Raw genomic sequence first — 23,233 nt, 5'->3', positions numbered from 1 at the left:
TATCTATTCTTTAAATTTAGATTGCATGAATACTTTTTCTCTAAATTTAGGGAATGAAATCTATTTTTTAAATATTAAAATATTAAATTTAATAAGGTTAATGATCTATCTCAAATTTTACAAATATTATAGAAAAATTGATTTGGATACGCTAAGTTGAGAAAGCTTTGAAAAGATTACTCAAATGACAATAACATTATCGTTTAATAGGCTATTGAACATAACTGGCCCTAGTGTGGTTAAAGTGGGGATGGTGCACAAGGCCCTACCTCTAGCAGGTCCATTTTTTAAAATATTTTTTAAATATTTTTTTAACTAAATGATAACATAACGTATTCATTGAAAAATAAATAAATTTAAAAGGTGAGCCCATTTATAATATATATTTTAAAGTAAATATTAACAAAATCATGTTAAAAAAATAAATTAAAAAAATCTAATTATAAATTTTAAAACATTATGAATTTTTTTAAAAGTACCTAAAAAATTTTTTTAAAAAAATATGTGCCTTTTCTTCCTCCACCCATCTTTTCTTACTTTTATCTTTCTAAATTTTAAAATCATTAAATATAAATTTAATTCATGTGTTTGGTTAATAGAATTATTTTTGTAGTATCAATTTTATTATTTATTTTTATATGGATACAAAGATCTATTTTTCTTTTATATTGAACCCTTTAAAATCTAGAGTAGGTCGTGCTACTGAAGTTACGTGGTCATCAACCAATATGACATGGATGGACTCGTACTGTCTCGGCTAACTATTGGGTCGGACACATGTTGGTCGTCATTAGTCAATTCCGTTTGCATCTACTAGGCTCTTGATGGCTCTTCCACCTATGGCATCAATTATGCAATCATGCTATTGATGTATCCAACTATACCATTATAATTACCTCTACCTCATGGATGACATGAAGAGATTTGAATGTTTCAAGAAAAAACTATAAAAATTAAGCAAAACACAGTTGGTCGCAGCATCGAAATGGCAGACATCCAAGTGGCAGTCTAATCAATTTTTTTTCAACCTACGACATTGACAGTGTTTGATAATAATGATGGCGAATATGGTCATAATAAGACTGAGACAAACATCACATCAGGTGTAAATTTTATATCGCATCATATATGAGCTTGAGGGACAAGATGCTGAATTTGGTGATGGAGCAATAAGCTTGACCTTGACCTCGGCCAGGGCTGTTCTTCTTTAAGATGGCAGAGAAATCTTTGGCTGATTGAGAAGAGAATTATTACTGGTTCAATCACGTCTTGTCCATTTAGTAATTTGTCACTTTGCAAGATGATGGACAATCTTCCAGCCCCTCCCCCCGTCTTTTTCTTAATGCAGCCACTCTTCATTGTTCAGTAGGATAAGCTGGAGATGTGATGCACCACCTAAATGCAATAAATGTAATTAAATTCCAAAATTCTCATATCTTTACCTTGTTTCTTTTCCCTCACGGCTTGTTTCAGAAAAGAAGATTTTTAACAAAACCAAGACGTCAAATTAGAATTTGTCAATACAAGGAGCTTTCAATTCATTAATGCATACAATAATCAACATGCTACCTAACTAATCGACATAGTTTATTCTTCATGCGACACAGCTTTGTACAATGCTTTGGGTTATTAGTGCTGAGAGAGATGGATCAACAAATACAGCATTGATTGAAGAAAGTTTCTAAGAATTACATTTAGATTTTTACAATTAGACCGAGGTTATACTGTTAACTGATGCAGTATATTTAGATTTTTACAATTAGACCGAGGTTATACTGTTAATTAATGTAGAAAATCTTTCATTGGGTCGTCATGATGGGTCCTCTTCATTCGGTAGGCTTCCGTATCTTCTGCAGTAACCGGTTCGAATATATTTGAATTTAGTACGAGATACATATAAAAAGGGTAAATCATAGCAAGTAATTAGGATGATTAAGATGCTAAATCTGCCACACAAACTGTATGGGAGATGATACTGTTGGATTCGAAGCGCTGCGAAAGACATATATTGATCATGGATCTTTTCGTGGTACATATAATTTTGCACAAAAGTAATATAAAACATATCTCGAGTCCTCGATGGGTGTGAATGATATCACAGACAGATAGACAGATAGACAGATAAGAGCTCCACGTGTGACTCCTCTAGCGGTATCCACGCGCACTAGATCACAAACTTGACATAATCCGTTAGGTGCTAGCCTCTTGGATCGACAAAGCCTTGGAAGCACTACCGATCTCTTCCGATGGAAGAAGAAGTTGACAAAGGAGAAAAGGAGAGAATGAAATCCTTTCCTTGAATCTTTCCGAGGATGGTTATTTATAGCTTTCAAGGAATACGAAGAGTTAAGTTTTCAATTAATTCATCATTTATTATCTTCATTAATAAGGAAGATGAAGAGTTATAGGCTCCATAAATTCTTTATTTATGACCTTCATTATGATGATTATTCAAATTCTCCATTAATTATCATTATGATGACTATTCGAATTCTCCATTAATCATCATGAATATGGCTATTCGAATTCTCTCTTCTTTGTATTAAATAAATCCATATTTGATCTTAATCTCGACTAGCTTCTGATACTCATGTTCATGTCTACGTGCTATGCGTGCGACCCTCTAGGTTTTATACACGAAAGTAGTGTAAATTCATACACAGACTAAAGTAACAGTCTAGCAATAGTTTTTAGCCACCCAACGCGATAAAATTAATATCAGTCATAAACTGTAAACCACTATGAACCGATTACTATGTAATTCAATCTCTTCATTTAAAGCCTACATCCCAATTAATTCAGTACATTATGCATCATTACCAAATTAATTGTTTACTTGATTTTCAAAATATAATAGACTCCTCTTGAATGATAAATCATTCCTCTCATGGCCATGAATTTTGAGTCACTAATATCTCTATCAAGCGGTCAGGATGTTAACTCCTAATCCAAGAGAGCGATGAATCCTGATTCAACACTATTCTCTCTACGTTTTGTCATACACCCAACTACAGTATTAATCACAATCCGATTAAAGACTGCTTTTAACGGCGTCAAAGCACATAACTCCACGCATAGAATAAATGAAAGTCTCAAGTCAAAAGATCAGTTACACTCGTTCATAAGAGGAATAACCAATAATTCTTAATATGTGGTCTTCTCTTGAGCGGGTCGTGTCCAGTGTACCTCTAAACTCAAGGTACCCCCAAGTACAACTTGGATATCCATCCCTCCAGTCTATCTCGACCTAGTCATACTCAGCGTTGATCTAGATATCCATGTCCCCTCTAGATATCTATCTGATCAAGGACTATTTTTAGATTAATATACCCATTAATCTGTGGGACTTTATCATTAATCATATGCGTACAGAAAAATAAATAATTAATGATAAATTCTTGTCTTTATTAAATAATTATCCATAAAATACATAAAGAGTGTCTTGGCACATCGGTGCACACACTAATAGATACCTCGTCGTTCCACTTGATGTTGTCCTTCCTTTTTCTTTCATCTCGTTGTTCTTTCTTCCTTTCATCCTCCTGTTGAAAAGAGAGTTTTCAGTATCTTTCCATCAGGAAATCGAAATCACAAAGACGAATAGGAAAAAAAAAATGCTACCTTCTTCAGGGCTTCTGCAAGCAATTTCTTATCAAGAACCAAATTATCAGTGACATCAGTTCCCCATGTTGCGAGTTGCTTTTCTTCATCCTCTGGAGTGTTGTCTGACGCAGGCAAACATTAGAAAAAATAAGTTAGGAATTTACAAAGTGATACAAAAGATGGCAAACAAACTGCATTTAGACAGCTTTTGCTAATTGAGAAGAAAACTTCACTATGGTGAATAACCAGGCAAGCTTCCATTTAGCCAAAACCAAAGAGTATAGAGTCTAATGTTAATTGTTGTTTGTACTAGGTAACTAACAAGCATTTAAACATACCTTGAGTGGCCTCCTTGCGAGCCATGTTTGTCTTCATAAGCTCAGTTGCAGCTTCAGCAGCCTCAATTCCAGCAAAGCCTGTGCAGTAGCTGTTACGTATTGTTTGCTTGCAACACTTGTAACCCCATTGAAAATCCTTCCACCATGAACCCCAAACAGTCGTGTGGTTGTTAATGAAGACATCTTCTTCATACTTACTCCTTGGAAGTGAGGCCTCCTGCAAATCCAGCCAGCATCATGTATAACTGAAATTAGCCAAAACAAATACAAGTGTTATTGGAAAATAATAATAATTTTAAAAATCCTTAAAGCAATCAAAAGCTACAAAATGAAAATGAGGAAAAAGTTTCAAATTCCCAAATTGCACCTTTTAAAAAAAAACACAAATTTCTAGAATCTTTGTAAGGCATAGAGGGGATTAATCTAATAACCATACCTGTCCCTTAATTATTCGACCAGCTTGATCATATTCAATCTCTCTTTCAGTCTGACCAAGAAGTTCTCTTGGCAGTTCCTCAGAAGCTGCATTTCCATATTTCTCTATGATGGAATCCTTAGTTTTATGTTTCAATTTCTCCTTAATTATCTTATAGTTTTTGAACAGCAATTCAGCTTGAGATGGGGCAGCTTGCATGTGAATATCCTGTCCTTTCTCGAATGCTTCCCAAGCATGTGTATTCAGTTGTTTGAAATCCAATGCTTGACCATTCATTCTGTTTTGGTTATCACCCTACATATATAACAGAAAATATCGGTAAGACCTCCATAACGAGAAGGTTGTGGTCAAACTGGCATATTACATCTTTTAGAAAGGACATACTGAATAAAACTTTTCATTTGGATCACTATCAGGTGAAGGATCCTCGCGCATAGAACGAGTCTTTGGATCATAATAATATGTAAAATACGACACTTAAATAATAATTAAATGATAAGATTATTTGAGAAATAATCTTATGGAATTTTCTAAGAATTAAACGGAGTCTGTACGACACGTTTAAAGGGGTGAAACAATCGGGCTTAGAGAAAGTATGTTTGGAATAACTATTAAAGTGGGATTTGATTGAGGAATTAACTTAGGTATTAATTACCTAAACCTAAGTTATATATTAATCATACCTAATTCTTCATTTCTTCCCGAACCTCACTTTCTCCCCCAATTCTGATCGCGCCTCCCATTCTCTACACCGACCACCATCCGCATCGCCTTGCCGATCGCCGGACTTCCGTGCGCCACCGGCTTCTCTCCGATCATGAGCAAGAAGTCGTCCCGATCTCCTAGCCGCCCTTTTGTCTCTCGTCATCATTGATGTCTCGATCTGCCAGACAACGCCGCAGTAGCTGTCACCTCCTCTAGGTCATCATCGATGGACTCCCGGGAGTCGTCCCCCCCCCCCCCGACCACGAGCAGGATGTCGTGGGGGCAGACTCTGCGCCATCTCCCGATCATCTCCTTTGTTGCTCGATTGCCACGGTAGCCACGCGCCTCGTCACCCCGATCTACTGCCGCTCACTATCACGAGCTCCCATCTCTCAATCTCTGCTGCTCCTTCGCTTGAGGCCAGATCAGTGACGCAGCCGACTCCTTGTTCATCTCGTGCCTTAGATCCCTCTCATCCACTCCGATTGATGTCGATCACCTGAGCTATGATCTAGCTACCGTCTTTCTCCTCCTGGTCGCGGACACTCGCAGCTTGCCAGAAGTCGAGCACTCAAGCCGATGACGGGGGTAGGCCGTTGGCCTCTCGATTTCCCCTTCCGGTTTCCATTGCCAATTTCCTGTGCGTCGATGCATCTTCGGTTGTGCCAACCATGGCCAGTTGACGCCACTGTTCCTCTTCCATCTACCATCGCCGGAGAGCTGAGGACGTAGGGGAGTAGGGTTGTTGTTCTCCCACACATCAGCAGTTGCAAGGGGTTACCACACATTAACCACTTCAATCGTGCCGAGCCACCTCATCATTGTTCTGAGTCATATCAGCTACTCCTGGAGCAACGACTGCCACCGGAGGAGAGAACCATGGGTAACAAAACCTCTTATTTCTATTGCTTTGTTCGTTAATTTCCTTATGGAAATATAGATCAGAATGTTAAACGAAGTATGAGGTGATTAAGTAGACCCAATTAGAGATTTTCTATTCGATACACAGTAGAACTTGGCTATGATTTGTAATCTATGTTGCAGGGTCTTGGTTCGATCTGAAGCAGACTCTTGGATGTGAAGAATGTTCAGCGCAACTTGCATATTTAAGGTGGGTACTTCCTGCTTTATTTTTTTAGTACTTTGACCCTAGTGCATGAGCTTTATATTCAGATAGTTGCTACATTTATCTTGACTCTACTCATATTTTTCCTGTGCTTGATGCCTATCCACTCGATCTTTGAGCTACTCATTTCTATATCTATATAGTCTCACGTTGCTATCTATGATATTTAGCATATACTAGATATCATGTTTACTTGCTTTGAATGTTGTTTATTTACACACCTTACTGAGCATGCTGGCATCATGTAGCATACCTGGCTTCTGTTTATATATATATATGATAACTGTTGCATCTTGCGCATCATGTCATTGTATGCATACTGACGAAAATTGTCTCCCTTGCGGTGTAAAAGAGTCGTCAGTCAGGGTCGCACACTCGGTCATTCATGGGTAGTGGTAGCTGGAGTGTACCGCTTGTCCTGTCGTACTCCCACTCGCTCACTCATGGGTAGTGATAGCTGAATTTGCGAGCAGCAGGACCCCAGTCGCAGATGTAGCTAGTTAGCTACTATGCAACTGTCCCCTCGGCTACTCGAGAGTAGTGGTAGCTGGAGTGGTGTACAGTTTATCATTTATCCAACCTTTCGACTATGCTGGGGTCATGGTGCAGAGAGGTGGGCAGGGTGACCATCCGTGTTATTATTATACCTACTGATGTTGTTGCTTACTTATGCTGCTATTGCTAACTTATGTTGTTGTTGCTTACTTATGTTGCTGTTGCTAACTTATGCTGCTGTTGCTTACTTATGCTGATATACTTACATATGTTGAGATATATATCTGTTGTATGTGTTTAGACATTGGCTTACTTATTGGTAGTATACCTTGCATGATACCCTTGTAGTATGAGCAATACTATTACAGATCTTTACTACTCCTGACCTCTATTACTAGCCTAGGATATTGTTTCAAGTATGGATATTTATTAAGATATCACTATAGTATCTGCTAATTTCCCTATGAGACTGTATACCTTTGTATTTCTTGTTGTTTATTATGTTCATGTACTATCTGTCTATTACCCGCTAAGTCTTAGTACTCACCACCTCGTAAACTAGTTTATTTCATCAAGTAGCAGGTAAATGATTTTTGGAGTCGTCTGGAGATCCTGTCCGCCAGTCCCTTGCCACATCGAGCGACTTCTATCGTTAATGCTTCCACTCGCATTATTGGTTTTGTACTTGCATTTGTATTATGTACCTTTTGTATGGTTTTCCGGACTTATGGTGTCCTTTATTTCGGTTATGAACTTGTTGTGTCAAGTCGGAGCGACTCGCAGTTAGTTGTATTGTTTTTATATTTTTCTTATGTATTCCGCAGTTTTTTTGTTCCAGCCGTGTGAGCTGCTTACTATACAACTGCGTGGTTATGTTCTTTTTGTTCCAGCCGTGTGGGCAGTGTATATAACTGCGTGGTTGTGTTTTATATCCAACCATGTGGACTGTTGTTGCTTGTAAGTAGCCTTGGGCAATGTATACTGGTTTCATTTGGCACTGCTACAGGGAGGTGCTGCCGATTTTCATCGGACAATCTTCCTCTCGGGGCGTGACAATTTATTGGTATCAGAGCCATGTTTTACGAGGCATGTTTTCTCATGTTTTTGTATTTTCGTGATTTATTTTTTCGATGTGACTTTGCGAGTTTTAGAATCCGGCAGCGACAAGATATCTCCAAACTATAAGAGGTATGTTTGTGTACTATTATCATACACTTCTATTGGTACTTGTCTAGTTATTTATAGCATATATGACATGTGTTGGGTGAGTTTAGATCCATCATACCCTTGTAGAACTACTGTTTAGGTCCATTAAACCTTACTAGAGATCAGGGATTACAGTCTCATGAGATTTCTTCTACCATACCACCAGTACTACTAGTTTCTGCTATTACTTGTTGGGTAGTGGATAGTATCTACTATATATCATGTTTGCTCGGTCAGTAGAGTATCGATTTACTCGTGTCGGTTCGGTTAGTAGAGGACCGATTTATTTTTATTGATTTGGTCAGGAGAGGAATGATTCATTCTTGATGGTTTAGTTGTAGAAGACTAATTTACTCTTATTAGTTCGGTCAGTAGGAGACCGACTTACTCTATTTCATGAAGATTCTAACCTTTGGGTTATTTGTGTTTGGTTAGATAACCTAGAAGACATATATGAGTACATGACTTGTACGAACATAGAAATGGTTGAATTAGCCGTATACCATTGTTAGCTTGACTAGGATATAGAGGATCGATGTATTCTATCCCATTGGGACTTTGACCATGAACTGTCTATACCTGATTAGATAATTTAGAAGGTACATTTGGATAGATGACCCCACCGATGTGAAAAAGTGTAGAGCTGCCTGCTTAACACTTACGAGATATAACCGTTACTTGGTTGTATAACTTGGTCAGTACATTAAGATATATGACTTGTACCGATGAAGAAAAATGACGTTAGCTGCGTATCCTTTACGTGACCAGGCACCACGTAAAGGAAAATGCAGAAGATGATTTTTGAGTTCAGGGCATCTCTTGGTGATTGTTTTGAGGAGTTTGAGAGAGAGTACTTCTCTACTTCCTTTGGAAGCATAACGGTTTATAAGGCGATGGTCAGTTGACTCACTTAACGTTGTTCCATGGGAGATCCAGACTCATGGACCGATTGGATATAGTTAGATATCCTTGATGATACCTAAAGATATATAAGTCTCAATGATGCGGAAGAGGTGGTGTTAGTTGAATAACACCTATTAAATCTGACCGTTAATGAGGGAAAGTTTCAGATGACGATCTTCGAGGGGCAGAGCGATGATCGATAGTGATGTCAGTTAGCTATTTGTTGGCGGTGCTCCTCTATCCTTGTGTGCATTGCTCGTCACTAAAGGTTATTAAACCTCAAGTGGAGCAATCAGAGTATGATGTGTTGCAAGACAATGGTTAGTCAGCTCAACTATCATTGTCTCCGTAAGTAGCTCAAGACTTTGACCACATGATCATTTACTAAAGGTCTTGAAATCTATATTTTATATTAGAGTTTTCGACCTTTTGTCGACAGTTATCGGAGGATATTTTGCAGGTATGATTATGAGATTTGTGATGATATTCTCTGATGGGTAGACTCCTAGTCAGGAGGTTGAGTGACCCTTTGAACTTTGGATTGTGATTCTTTTATTGTGGATATTTGAGTATTTGGAATGATGAGATTTGACATACTTTTTGGATATTTTTGGATAAGATTAGTAGAGTTTTTATACTCATATCTCATGGATTGACCATATCTCTACCATTTGGAGAGTTGTATATTATCAATCAGGAAGTCAAGAGATATCCCTTGGACTTCAGTAGTCATACATCATAAGTTAGATGATGATATATTTCTGCATCTTGATAGTACACCATAATGAGAATTGGTCACTGGAAAATTATCAAGTATGATTGATGTTGAAGATGATTTGAGATTGATGGATATTGTGAGATCAGATATTGTGATATGTTGATTTCTGATGATTTATTGGTGGATATCCTTTTACACAACACCTAAATGTTGTGATATGTGATTTTTCTAATACTCTATTAGTGGATATTTGACTTGGTGGTCTATTATTTAGTGTTTGATGTTGATAGTGACATAAGGAGTAGTATGTCTTGATATTTATAGATTTAGTGATTTGTAGTTGGTGATCAAATTACAGACTCGTTGTCAGCGATTTTATAGTTGAGTGTCTCTGTTGTACAGACATTATGTGTCATTGGTATTGCCATTTAGGCTTATCAGTGCCCAAGATGTTTTTATGGGTTTGATGAATCTAGTATTCCTAGAGAATTTGAATCAATTGTAATTGTCTTCACAATATTGTGATATATTCCTGATCTCAGGTGGGTCACAAACACTATTTTCGCATAGTTCTAGAAATATTTCGACGAGAACATCTCTATGCGAAATTCAGTAGTGCGTATTTCGATTGTCTTCTGTAGAATTACGGGGGACTTGTTGTCTCTAGCATAGGTATATCAGTGCATCCTCAAAAGATAGAGGTTGTACCAGTTGGGAGTAGTCGAAGTCTGTATAAGAGACTCATAGCTTCCTTAATGTAGCTGGATATTACCGGTGATTGGTTGAGGGTATTTCCAACATAGATATGTCGTTGACTGGACCGTCTAAGAAAGAAATGAAATCTTCTTGGACAAAAGCTTGTGATACTAGTTTCAGGAGCTAAAACTAAAAGTTGATAGTTGCATCCATCTTAGTTTTATCATCTGAGGTAGACAGATTTATACGCTACACAAATGAACCGTACCAAGGGTTAGGTGTAGTTTTGAAGTAACGCGGTCGAATAGTTTCATATGCTTCTCTACAATTGTAAGATCATGAGAAGAATTATCTGACTCATCATTTGGAGTTAGTAGCTATCATTTTCACGCTGAAAATGTGGAGACACCATTTATACTGGATTTATTGTCTCCGTAGGAGATTGTGTGTTCCTAAGTCTCATTCTGTCCACCAGGAGTAACTCCAGGAAGCACACTGATCCAGAGTTGAGATACATATGGGTGGTACCCGAATATTTGGAGACTTGGAGTATTCCTATTGGTGAAGTGACACGAGGAAAGGCATCACGGATTTTGTAGTTTGATGTCTAGTATGACTACAAATGGAGGCTGAACATCAGAGACTAGTGGGATTATTTCAATAGATAGGTATACTGGAATGAAATTGGGAGCATGTTATGATAAACTTTGTTGTGGGATTACCCCAGACACGGAGAGGATATGATGCGATGTGGGTAAACGTTGTTTGGTTGACTAACTTACTCCTATTCTATCAATCAGTAGGACAGATTCTTTGGATCGAGTAGCAGGGTTATACTGTAGAGAGATTACCAGATCTCATGGTATATCTTTGAATAATATATCGAATAGAGATTCGTGATTCACATTACAATTTTGGCATATTTTTCAGTGGACCATGAGTATAGAGCACTGATTCAGTATAGCTTTCTACTCTCAGATGGATAGTCGAAGCGCATTATACATATGTAGGAGGAGTTATGGATAGTGTGTGTTATGGATTTTAGGGTAGTAGATTTTACCCATAGTTAGTTGGGTAGCAATGTGGGAGTAGTGGAAGCGGGGTGAGCTCATAACCCACAGAGTCATCCTTTACGTTTAAGGATTTGATCATGATATTTGGATGGAGTGGTATATGAGTATGTTGTCTGGTTGTTACTCTTGGATGGAGATTTCTGAGTTGAGTAGGAAATTTGGGGATCAAATTTTTGTTAGTGGGGGAGAATGTAAAATACGACACCTAAATAACAATTAAATGATAATGTTATTTAAGAAATAATCTTATGAAATTTTATGAAAATTTTTATAAATTTTCTGAGAATTATACGGAGTCCGTACGACACGTTTAAGGAGATGAAACAATCGAGCTTAGAGAAAGCATATTTGGAATAACTATTAAAGTGGGATTTGATTGAGAAATTAACTTACGTATTAATTACCTAAACCTAAGTTATATATATTAATCATACTTAATTCTTCATTTCTTCCCTAACCTTGCTTTCTCCCCTAATTCCGATCACGCCTCCATTCTCTACGCCGACCACCATCCACGTTGCCTTGCCGATCGCCGGACTTCCGTGCGCCACCGGCTTCTCTCCGATCATGAACAAGAAGCCATCCCGATCTCCTAGCCGCCCTTCTGTCTCTCGTCATCATTGATGTCTCGATCTACCAGACACCGCCGCAGTAGCTATCACCTCCTCTAGCCCCCGGACTCTCGACTCTCGGCGCATCCCACCCCCCCCTCCCCCTCCGACCACGAGCAGGATGTCGTGGGGTAGACTCTGCGCCATCTCCCGATCATCTCCTTTGTTGCTTGATTGCCACGGTAGCCACGCCCCTCGTCGCCCCGATCTACCGTCGCTCACTATCATGAGCTCCCATCTCTCGATCTCTGCTGCTCCTTCGCTTGAGGCCAGATCAGTGACGCAGTCGACCCCTTGTTCATCTCGTGCCTTAGATCCCTCTCATCCACTCCGATTGATGTCGATCACTTGAGCTATGATCTAGCTACTGTCTTTCTCCTCCTGGTCACGGACACTCGAAGCTTGCCAGAAGTCGAGCACTCAAGCCGATGACGGGGGTAGGCCGTTGGCCTCCCGATTTCCCCTTCCGATCTCCATCGCCAGTTTCCTGTGCGTCGATGCATCTTCGATTGTGCCAACCACGGCCAGTCGACGCCACTGTTCCTCTTCCATCTACCATCGCCGGAGAGCTGAGGGCGTAGGGGAGTAGGGTTGTTGTTCTCCCGCACATTAGCAGTTGCAAGGGGTTACCACGCATTGGCCACTTCAATCGTGACGAGCCACCTCATCATTGTTGTGAGCCGTATCAGCTACTCTTGGAGCAACAACTGCCACCGGAGAAGAGAACAGTGGGTAACAAAACCTCTTATTTCTTATGCTTTGTTCGTTAATTTCCTTATGGAAATATAGATCAGAATATTAAACGAAGTATGAGGTGATTAGGTAGACCCAATTAGAGATTTTCTATTCGATACACGGTAGAACTTGGCTATGATTTGTAATCTATGTTGCAGGTCTTGGTTCGATTTGAAGCAGACTCTTGGATGTGAAGAATGTTCAGCGCAACTTGCATATTTGCTTTATTTCTTTAGTACTTTGATCCTAGTGCATGAGTTTTATATTCAGATAGTTGCTACATTTACCTTACTCTACTCATATTTTTCCTGTGTTTGATGTCTATCCACTCGATCTTTGAGCTACTCGTTTCTATATCTATACAGTCTCACGTTGCTATCTATGATATTAAGCAGATACTAGATACTATGCTTACTTGCTTTGAATGTTGTTTATTTGCACACCTTACTGAGCATGCTGGCATCATGTAGCATACCTGGCTTCTGTTTATATATATATATGATGATTGTTGCATCTTGCGCATCATATTATTGCATGCATACTGATGACCATTGTCTCCCTTGTGGTGTGAGAGAGTCGTCAGTCAGGGCCACACCCTCGGCTACTCATGGGTAGTGGTAGCTGGAGTGTGCCGCTTGTCCTGTCGTGCTCCCACTCGCTCACTCATGGGTAGTAATAGCTGGAGTTGCGAGCAGCAGGACCCAGTCGCAGATGTAGTTAGTTACTAGCAACTGTCCCCTCGACCACTCAAGAGTAGTGGTAGCTTAAGTGGTGTACAGTTTGTCATTTATCCGACCTTTCGACCATACTGGGGTCGTGGTGCAAAGAGGTGGGCAAGATGACCATCCGTGCATACTCTGTTATTATTATACCTGCTGATGTTGTTACTTATGCTGCTGTTGATAACTTATGCTGTTGTTGCTTACTTATGCTGATATGCTTACATATGTTGGGATATATATCTGTTGTATGTGTTTAGACACTTGCTTACTTATTGATAGTATACCTCACATGATACTCTTGTAGTATGAGCAGTACTATTATAGATCTTTACTACTCTTAACTTCTATTACTAGCCTAGTATATGGTTTCAAATATGAATATTTATTAAGATATCACTGTAGTATCTGCTAATTTCCCTATGAGACTGTATAACTTTGTATCTCTAGTTCTTTATTATGTTCATGCACTATTTGTCTATTACCCACTGAGTCTTAGTACTCACCACCCCGTAAACTAGTTTATTTCGCTAGGTAGCAGGTAAAAGATTTTTGGAGTCGTCTGAAGATCATGTCCGCCAGTCCCATGCCACATCGAGCGACTTCTATCGTTAATGCTTCCACTCGCATTATTAGTTTTGTACTTGCATTATGTACCTTCTGTATGGTTTTCCGGACTTGTGGTGTCCTTTATTTCGGTTATGAACTTGTTGTGTCAAGTCGGGTCGACTCGCAATTAGTTGTATTATTTTTATATTTTGCTTATATCTTCCGCAGTCGTTTTGTTCCAGTCGTGTGGGCTGCTTACTATACAACTGCGTGATTATGTTCTTTTTGTTTCAGTCGTGTGGGTTATGTATATAACCGCGTGATTATATTTTATATCCAGCCGTGTGGGTTGTTGTTACTTGTGAGTAGCCTTGGTCAATGTATACTGGTTTCATTTGTCACTGCTACAGGGGAGGTGTTGTCCGATTTTCATCGGACAACCTCCTCTCGGGGCATGACATAATATGAAGAATTGACATCCAAATTCAGGGGGTATTTAGCTGGATCCTCTCTAATACGCAATTCCTAGATGGAATAGCATCTAATTATTAGTGCATGCTCTCAAACAAAGAACTTAGGAGTTTGACAATATGATGGGAAAAGGGCCAACATGTGATGCTCGAAATAAATAAAACTTCCAGTTTGATATAAATTTCAAATGGAGTCAGAAATAAAAATTACCTGACAGTTCCTGTGCTTCCACCACCTGTGGTGCGAACTCGGTTTTCTACCTTGGCAAAGTCCGTCTGTTTGCTCTCAGCAACTTTAGCCTCATCAATTTTCAGATCTTCTTCATCCACATCATCATCACTGGCAGCGTTCTCACCATTCTGCAAGCTATTCTTCCCCTCCAACTTTTTGAGCTGTTGTTCCTTCAGAAACTTTCTTCTGGCTTCCTCTCTAGCTTCATATTGCTCAATCACACGAGAATAAGTAGAAGCTTCATGCCCATTCCAACGGTCACGTTTACCATCATAGTCAAGTTCAAAGCTCTCCACTTTCTCATCTGGCACTATATGCATGTTTGTCCACTTAGATCCAACCTTCCGAGGTCTTTCCATGCAAGACTTCTTGTCATGAGTATTGCTCCACATCTAGAGAATGTATATACATATAGTTAAGCATGGAAGCATAAAATAATGTAGAAGCAAGCAAAATCAATGGACAATTTCTAGTGTGCTCCAAATGTTATATTCTCTTCCATATTGATAGCATGCCAAATGAATAATAATGCCTAATAGTCACCTAAGGTTTATATGTAAGTAAAAAGTGTGGCACATGATCAAACATTTAATTTAGAAAATAGGCAGATGAATGTCAGTTCTTGCTAGTGCATAAGGAATAATTTAGTGTGGCACATAAACAAACTTCAATTTGGAAAATAGGTGAATGAATGCTAGTTCTTGTTCGTAGCATGCAACTCCTCTCTAGAAGTATGAAATAGAGAATATACTTAACGACATTCCAGATAGACAATAGCCACATGCAAATGTTAGGAAGAAAAACAGGCAGATTAGCATGTAGAAGCTTGTCCAATTTAATACTATATCAAAGGTGGGAAATGCTCCAGAATATAAAAACTGCTTTACTTACTTTTCACAAGCACCCTTTCTATAACAATCTGCTTGATATATCTTTGCACCTCTATCATACCATGACTTGGTATAATTAGGATCTGACTTCCACTTACGTTGATGCTTGAGACTCTATTCGATTATAAAAAAATAGCAAGTTATCACAAGTCCAACTCAGGTTTATCTAGACAAATATAAATAACAGATACTGGTGAAAAATCACTTACAGGTCTCTCTGCATTGAGATACCAAGGTGCAGAGGACATATATTGGGAAATATGAGGATTGATTTCGTTTCCATCCTCATCCACTTCAGCTGGGGCAAGCCCAGCCTTACGTGCTTCTTCTAATTCAAGTTGCTTCTGATGATCTTCTCGTGATTTAAAAGATACTGTAACCAAGGAACCAATTGTCACAAATATTCATGAATGAAATCGATGTTTGAGAAAAACATATCAAGATTGTAGTAAAATTTATAAGGACAGCCATAATATCAAGCATGTTGAACAGAGATAATATTCCTTAAACTTCAAGACTCATAATACGCAATATGGCACCATATGATTTCCCCCCATTACAATTAGAAATTAGGCATGCCTGCCAACTTATTGACTTTAATTCAGTGGTAAAAAAAAAAGTCAATAATAATAATGGGAAAAAATATAGTTTCTAGTAAATGTTGACCAACAATCATATATCACAAGAAAATAAAAGAAACCTTCAACATCATATAACCTAGTGAAGAAAACGGTAATGTCCTTGATTGCAAAAACATATAAAGAAATATTAAATGCTAGGGTCCTAGTTTGGCATAAAGACTACAAACTCAAATTCAAATTCAGACAAAAACAAACAAAATATGAGTGATCAGACATTTTTGCGACATGATAATTAACAGTAGCACATTCCCATTGACAGAGATCAACTATTCAAAAGCCAAGCTAAGCTAGTATCTCATATTTCAGAAACAAAGAGATATCAAAGAAACTGAGTGAAACCAAGGTGACTATATAACAAAGTGAAGCAAGCGCCCAAAATTTGAAAAGAGAACTAAGATATGAAAACAAGCAACAAACAAAAAAAAACATCATTTCTTTTGAAAACACCACCAACTCACCAAGAACCACATAAAATTGGTCATAATAGATAATATCCAATTCAACAAATTTAATGGAAAATCTATGTTGATGATATAATTTTTGATGATATAATGGAAAAACTATAGAAAAAGACATCTTCATAGCCCAAATCTATGTTGATGATATAATTTTTGGCTCAACTAACTCTAAACTTCTAAAAGAATTCGTTAAATTAATGAAAAATGAATTTGAAATGAGTATGGTTGAGGAACTAAATTTTTTCTTAGGTCTACAAATTAAACAAACGAAAGATGGAATCTATATTTATCAAACTAAATATGCTAAAGAACTAATTAAAAAATTTAGCATGGAAAACTCAAAAATCATAAATACCCCAATGGCCACTAACATCAACATTGATTCTGACCCAAAAGGAAAACCAGTAGACCCAAAATACTATAGAAGTATAATAGGAAGCCTACTCTACCTAACTGCAAGTCGACCAGATATAATATTTGCAGTTGGTATGTGCGCAAGATACCAATCTTGTGCAAAAGAATCACATCTAACATATGTTAAAAGAATACTTAGGTATATTAAGGGCACCCTAAATATAGGACTTTGGTACCCTAGAACTAGCACCTTTGACCTTTTTGGCTATTCTGACTCAGACTATGCCGGGTGTAAATTAGACAGAAAAAGTACAAGTGGTAGCTGCCAAATCCTAGGTCAGTGCCTAGTAAGTTGGTCAAGCAGAAAGCAACATTGTGTTGCTCTATCCACCACTGAAGCTGAATACATAGCCCTAGGAGAGTGTGCCTCTCAACTTTTGTGGATGATGCATACCCTAAAAGATTATCAATTAGAATACAAAAATACAAAAATCTTAATTGATAATATAAGCTCAATTAATCTAACAAAAAATCCAATCCACCACTCTAGGACTAAACACATAGAGGTAAAGCACCACTTTGTAAGGGATCACGTAGCTAAAGGTGAACTTACACTCAACTATATTGAGTCCAAATCAAACCTAGCTGACATTTTCACAAAACCCTTACCTGAACTTGAGTTCAGTGCACTTAGAAGACAAATAGGAATGTGCTGGGTAGAATAGATGTTGATTTTCAAACTTATTATCTTACTTGATCATTCTGTTCTTTTCAAAAATTCTAGGAAAAATAATGATTTTAAAATCCCATTTTCTTAGAATTTTCAAAAGTTGGACTTAGTTTAGGCTCTACCCTAGAAATCATGTTCCCCTAGATTTAAGCCAGAGCATCTCACAAACACCTAGGTATACCTTGCTTGTGTTTGAAATACATAGAACGGCGTGAGATGCATAGGGTACAGCCTGGACTCCAGTATGCTTATATCTGTGCATCATTATGAGTCTGGGCATTAAATACCTTATTAACAGTAATCAGTTTAAGTCATCCAGCCTTAGTCAAATCTAACTGGACCAAAAGACTTAACCTGACTAACCTAGTAAAAGCTGCTGCCCTCTAGGCAATCAGCAAGTAACTAAAGGTTAGACAGTTGGTGAAGGAAATGGAGATTTTAAGATTGAGCATGCTTGTACTTTAGGGCTCTGATACCTGATCAAAACAATTTGGATAAGTTAACAACTATTTAACTTGACTCATGCTTGGACTTAAGGACCAACTAAATTTAAATAAATAACCTAAATTAAATATTTAGTGACTCCCTCTTCGTCCTAAAATTTCATAAGTTCTTACTCCTATGTTTTCAAAATTAAGTTTTTTTAATTAAGCTAAGTACCTTTTTAAACTGAAACTACATTTTCAAAATTCAATGTTTGCAAAAGGCTTAGCTAAATGATTCATATAACAACTTTCAAACTTAGCCACCATTATAAATTTTTGCTAAAATACTTTTCTAAGTTACCTCTTAGATTCATTCTACACTTAGCTAAAAGTATTAAAAAGCATATTTCTTTACTTGCAAAATTTAACTCATGGCTTTCAAAAGATTTCTGCTAAGTAAAAAGAGACTTCAAATTTTTTTCAAAAATAATTTGGCTCCAAAAATTCTTTAAAATTTGGCTAAGTTTTTCAAAATTTAGTTAAGTATTTTTTTCTAAAAAAAACTAAGTTTCAAAAGTGGCTAAAGTCATCCTTCAAAGTCATCCATCTATTAGCCTTTTAAACTTAGGTGAAAAATATTCCTTTTTAAGTCCTCCTTCTCCCTTAGCTAACAATTTTTTTTTAGTAAAATTTAATTATAAGCTAAGTGTTACATTAGCATTTTTACCTTCTTACAAAGCCTAATCCGTTTTCTAAAAAACTTAAAACTTGCTTTCAACTGACTTATTTTTTGATAAATGGCAAAGGGGGAGAGTAGGGAAATTCAAAAGTAAAAATCTGAAAGCCCTGTATTAAGGGGGAGCTTCACAAAGTTTAAGTGTTAAGCTTAAGTTATGCTTGTATTTGAATTTATATACTTAAGTTTGCTCACTTAAACCTTTTAAATATGTTTATGCATTTGTTTTACTTAACTTTGAATTTGGGTTGCCATAATCAAAAAGGGGGAGATTGTTGGTGCGGGAAGCATCCGACGATCGAACCTAAGTTTTGATAATGGCAAAGGATTCAAAGTTAAGGTGTGTGGTGATCTAACAATCTGAATGAGATTGCAGGAAAGTCCTAAGTATACTTAGGCAAAAGCCCTAACTGTCGTTAGGCAAGGTGAAAACCCTAGGGGGTGGTAACCCTAGGCCATAGGGGGTGGTAACCCTATGCGGAAAGTCTTGGTGGGTCGAGTGCTTCAGGCAAAAGTCTTAGGGGGGGTAACCCTAGGTGGAAAGTCCTGGTGTCACGAACCAGGTGAAAGACTGGACCAGCCGGGAAGCGGAAGTCCAGCAGAAAGTTTGGAAGCATCGAGCACCGAGCAAAAGTCCAGTCGATCTGGAGGATCGCACTGGCAACAGGTAAATCTCCTGAGTGGAGTAGGTGAGGACGCGTTCCCCTAGAGGGAACAGTAGGCGTCGGGTCGACCTAGGGTTTCCGGTCGGAAATCTGAAGTCAGACCCGGATAGTCCGATGACTGTCAATTATCATATCTATATTGTTGTTTTGTGCTAACTTGGTTTTGCAGGGTATGTGTTTGGGACTAACACTTTTTGCAGGATCAAAGGAGCACAACTTAGCCTCGGATGAACAGTGTCCGAGGCGCCTCCATGGAGCTTGGAGGCGCCTCGGATGCAAAGCTGAGCTGTCCACGAAGCAAGCTTGGAGGCGCCTTGAAGGAAGCTCAAGGCGCCTTGGACTGGTGAATGAAGGCGCCTTGGAGAGCACAGAAGGCGCCTTGAAGGGATAAGTCATGACCAATTCAGGCTTGATCCACGCGGGCGACTCGGCTAGTTTAAGGCGCCTTGGATGGGCTTTAGGGCGCCTTGAGCACTGTTTAAAAGGGGATTTCGAGCAGCACCTTCAATCAACGAATTCCAAGCAACCTTTCATCAACGTGTTGTCAACGAGACGACCCAGAAGTGCTGCGACTACTTCCCGACGACCCGGAGCTCCAAAACTTGATATTTCCTAAGTGTCGTTGGTATTTTTAATTACTGTTTTAAATTGTATTTAGCTTGTAATAATTTCGTGCTTATAGTTGTTGCCCACGGAAAGCGATCAAGGATAGTGGGCCTTTGAGTAGGAGTCGCTATAGGCTCCGAACGAAGTAAATCCCTTGCGTCTTTCTGTGTGCTCTTTTATTTTTCCGCTGCTCTTATTTACTCGATTGTTTTTACGATTCCGAAACGAACAAAATAGCCGCGAGCGCTATTCACCCCCCCTCTAGTGCTATTCACCCCCCCCCTCTAGCGCTTCTCGATCCAACACGTGGTGGTCAAAAGTCTGACCCACTGTGAAGGTCCAGAATCCGGTCTACGTGTAGATGAAAGGGCCTGGTTACAGGAGGGGCGGGGTCAGACGCAAGTAGGGGTCCGGGGCTAGGGCTACGTGTCAAGTGAGAACTCCGAAGCCAGGATATAGGATACAGGTCAGGACTTATAACCTCATGGCTCAGGATACATGGATCGATGAAGCGTACAGGTTGGGATGTGCCAGCCAAGGGTACAGGTCAGGACTTATAGCCTCATAGCTCAGGATACATGAATCGATGAAGCGTACAGGTCGGGATGTGCCAGCCAAGGGTACAGGTCAGGATTTATAGCCTTATGGCTCTGGATACATGGATCGATGAAGCGTACAGGTCGGGATGTGTCAGCCAAGGGTACAGGTCAGGACTTATAGTCTCATGGCTCAGGATACATGGATCGATGAAGCGTACAGGTCGGAATGTGCCAGCCAAGGGTACATGTCAGGATTTATAGCCTTATGGCTCTGGATACATGAATCGATGAAGCGTACAGGTCGGGATGTGCCAGCCAAGGATACAGGTCAGGACTTATAGCCTCATGGCTCAGGATACATGGATCGATGAAGCGTACAGGTCGGGATGCGCCAGCCAAGGGTACAGGTCAGGACTTATAGCCTCATGGCTCAGGATACATGGATCGATGATGCGTACAGGTCGGGATGTGCCAGCCAAGGGTACATGTCAGGACTTATAGCCTCATGGCTCAAGATACATAGATCGATGAAACGTACAGGTCGGGATATGCCAATCAAGGATAAGCAGAGTTGGATGCAGGACTTATAGTCTTGCGGCACAGGATACATGACAGGCATACAGGTCGGGAGGTGTTTACCAAGGATACAGGTCAGGACTGATAATCTTGGAGCACAAGATACAGAGACAAAAGTGTATAGGCCGGAGGCAGGACCAGGATAAGCAGAGTTGGATGGAGGCATACAGGTCAGGTCAGATGGAGCCAGACAGACGTATAACTTTGGAGGCGGGATAAACAGAACCCAACTAAGGCATACAGGGCGCGATACGTAGTGCAATAAGAGGCAAGGCTGGTCGGGAGTTTGCAATATGAGATGCATAAAACAAGGTTAGATGTACAGGTCTGGAGGCGATACCAGATCGGGGTCAGCAAGTGCAAAGACCCAGCTTAGCGATCACGGACTGAGGAGACCATGCACTACACGACAAGTAAGTAAGGGAATTGTAACCACCTGTCAGAGAATAATCAGAGTGTCAGAAAATATGCCAACAGTCGGGGCTCATTACCCCTTCGGGTCTTCTGCCGACCTAAGGAAAGATGCCACGTGTCATTCATCGCCAGACAAAGCCTGGCATCCGACATTCCCTGACACCTGCCAGACTCCAGAAACACCCATGGCAGTATAAAAAGGGATGCTTTGTCCCTTACGCAGGTACGCTCACTCATCCTTTCTCACCAGTCTTTTACTTTTTCCTTTTGGACTTTCTCTGTTTCTTCTGGAGAAAAAGTACCTGACTTGAGCGTCGGAGGGCCTGACCTGGGGACTTTTTCCCTGGTTTTTGGCCTCTAACGTGGGGGGACTCGTCGGAGTGTGCGCAGGATCAGCAGTTTCGTCACCCCCGTCGTCATCTGCTCGTGGGAGTCTTTCGGCGGGTTGCCAGGTCATCTAGGAAGCCCGCCGACTTTCCGTCAACACCGGCGACACCGCAACAACCTTCATCCGACTCAGCTTCCCGACGGGATCAATATCCAATTCAACAAATTTAATAACCCAATACAACTTTTTTTCTCTTGGAGGTATAGTTGTAGTACTCTTAGAATGTGCAGAATGAGAATCATTGCATGGGGAAGATAAGGGACTCATAGTCCAAATGGATCAGGCTAACAAGGCATTGACCAGTATATTACAATTATTAAGCATTTAACAATATTAGGATTTAATTAAGACTAGGTTATGTAACTGAGACCAAAGTATTTTACTATTTCATGATATAACTACAAAAAGGATTCAACAAGAACTGCAAGGCATCCAAGAACCAAACAGTTGGGAGAGACGTGTCGTTTCAATCTCCTAAAGGTTCTCCGCTTGGTTCCACGGAAGCTACTCAATGAAAATCATGGACGTGAAAATCCCCCTAACCATCTAGTTCATCTGAAATGAAAATTCTGTATACGATAACAGCATTACCTGAACCCAAATAATCAATGACAAAACAAATAGCAGAAAAGAACCAAAGGAATTGATTTTTTTTTTTTCTAATGGACACAAAGCAATAAATTGAATTCAACTAAACTTAGGCGAATTCCTTTTTACACGATCGCTTAAGGCGATTTCAATCTAACAAAACATCGTATAGGAACAAGGAAGAAAAGGTAAAGACTCTTCCAGGTCAGGCTTTCTCGATAAACGTAAAAGTCATAAGTTTATTCGAACTGGAAGAAAAGGGTAAAGACTCTTTCACCTGAAGCAGTCGCCATTTTGCAGCGGGAGAGCAGATCGGGGAAGCCCTGCGAGATTCTATCCGTAATTTACTGGCATAATAGGCATACTCTATTATCCGAGATTATTCGAATTAAATAAGATAATCTTAAATAGATAACCTTATACAAATACTTTTGAAACAGAAATATAATATTTCAATAATGTTTTTGGTGGTCACAAAAAATAATTAATCTTTACATGTATGACGAATCCAATAATGATTTTACTTTGACATTTTGATCTCCACTTTAATTATCTTTAAGTAGTTAAAATTAAAAGTATAATCAGTATTAAACTCTTAGGATCGGATA

The 23,233-nt window shown here is 39.1% G+C and overlaps 1 pseudogene; it reads right to left on the bottom strand.

Moving 5' to 3' along the window:
* Positions 1-3,369: 3,369 nt before the first annotated feature.
* Positions 3,370-23,000, bottom strand: LOC121967252 (annotated as a pseudogene).
* Between the last annotated feature and the right edge of the window lie 233 nt (positions 23,001-23,233).

The sequence above is a fragment of the Zingiber officinale genome, chromosome 3B (assembly GCF_018446385.1).
Source record: "Zingiber officinale cultivar Zhangliang chromosome 3B, Zo_v1.1, whole genome shotgun sequence".
Classification (NCBI taxonomy): Eukaryota; Viridiplantae; Streptophyta; class Magnoliopsida; order Zingiberales; family Zingiberaceae; genus Zingiber; species Zingiber officinale.
This window is presented reverse-complemented; position numbering and strand designations above follow the sequence as displayed.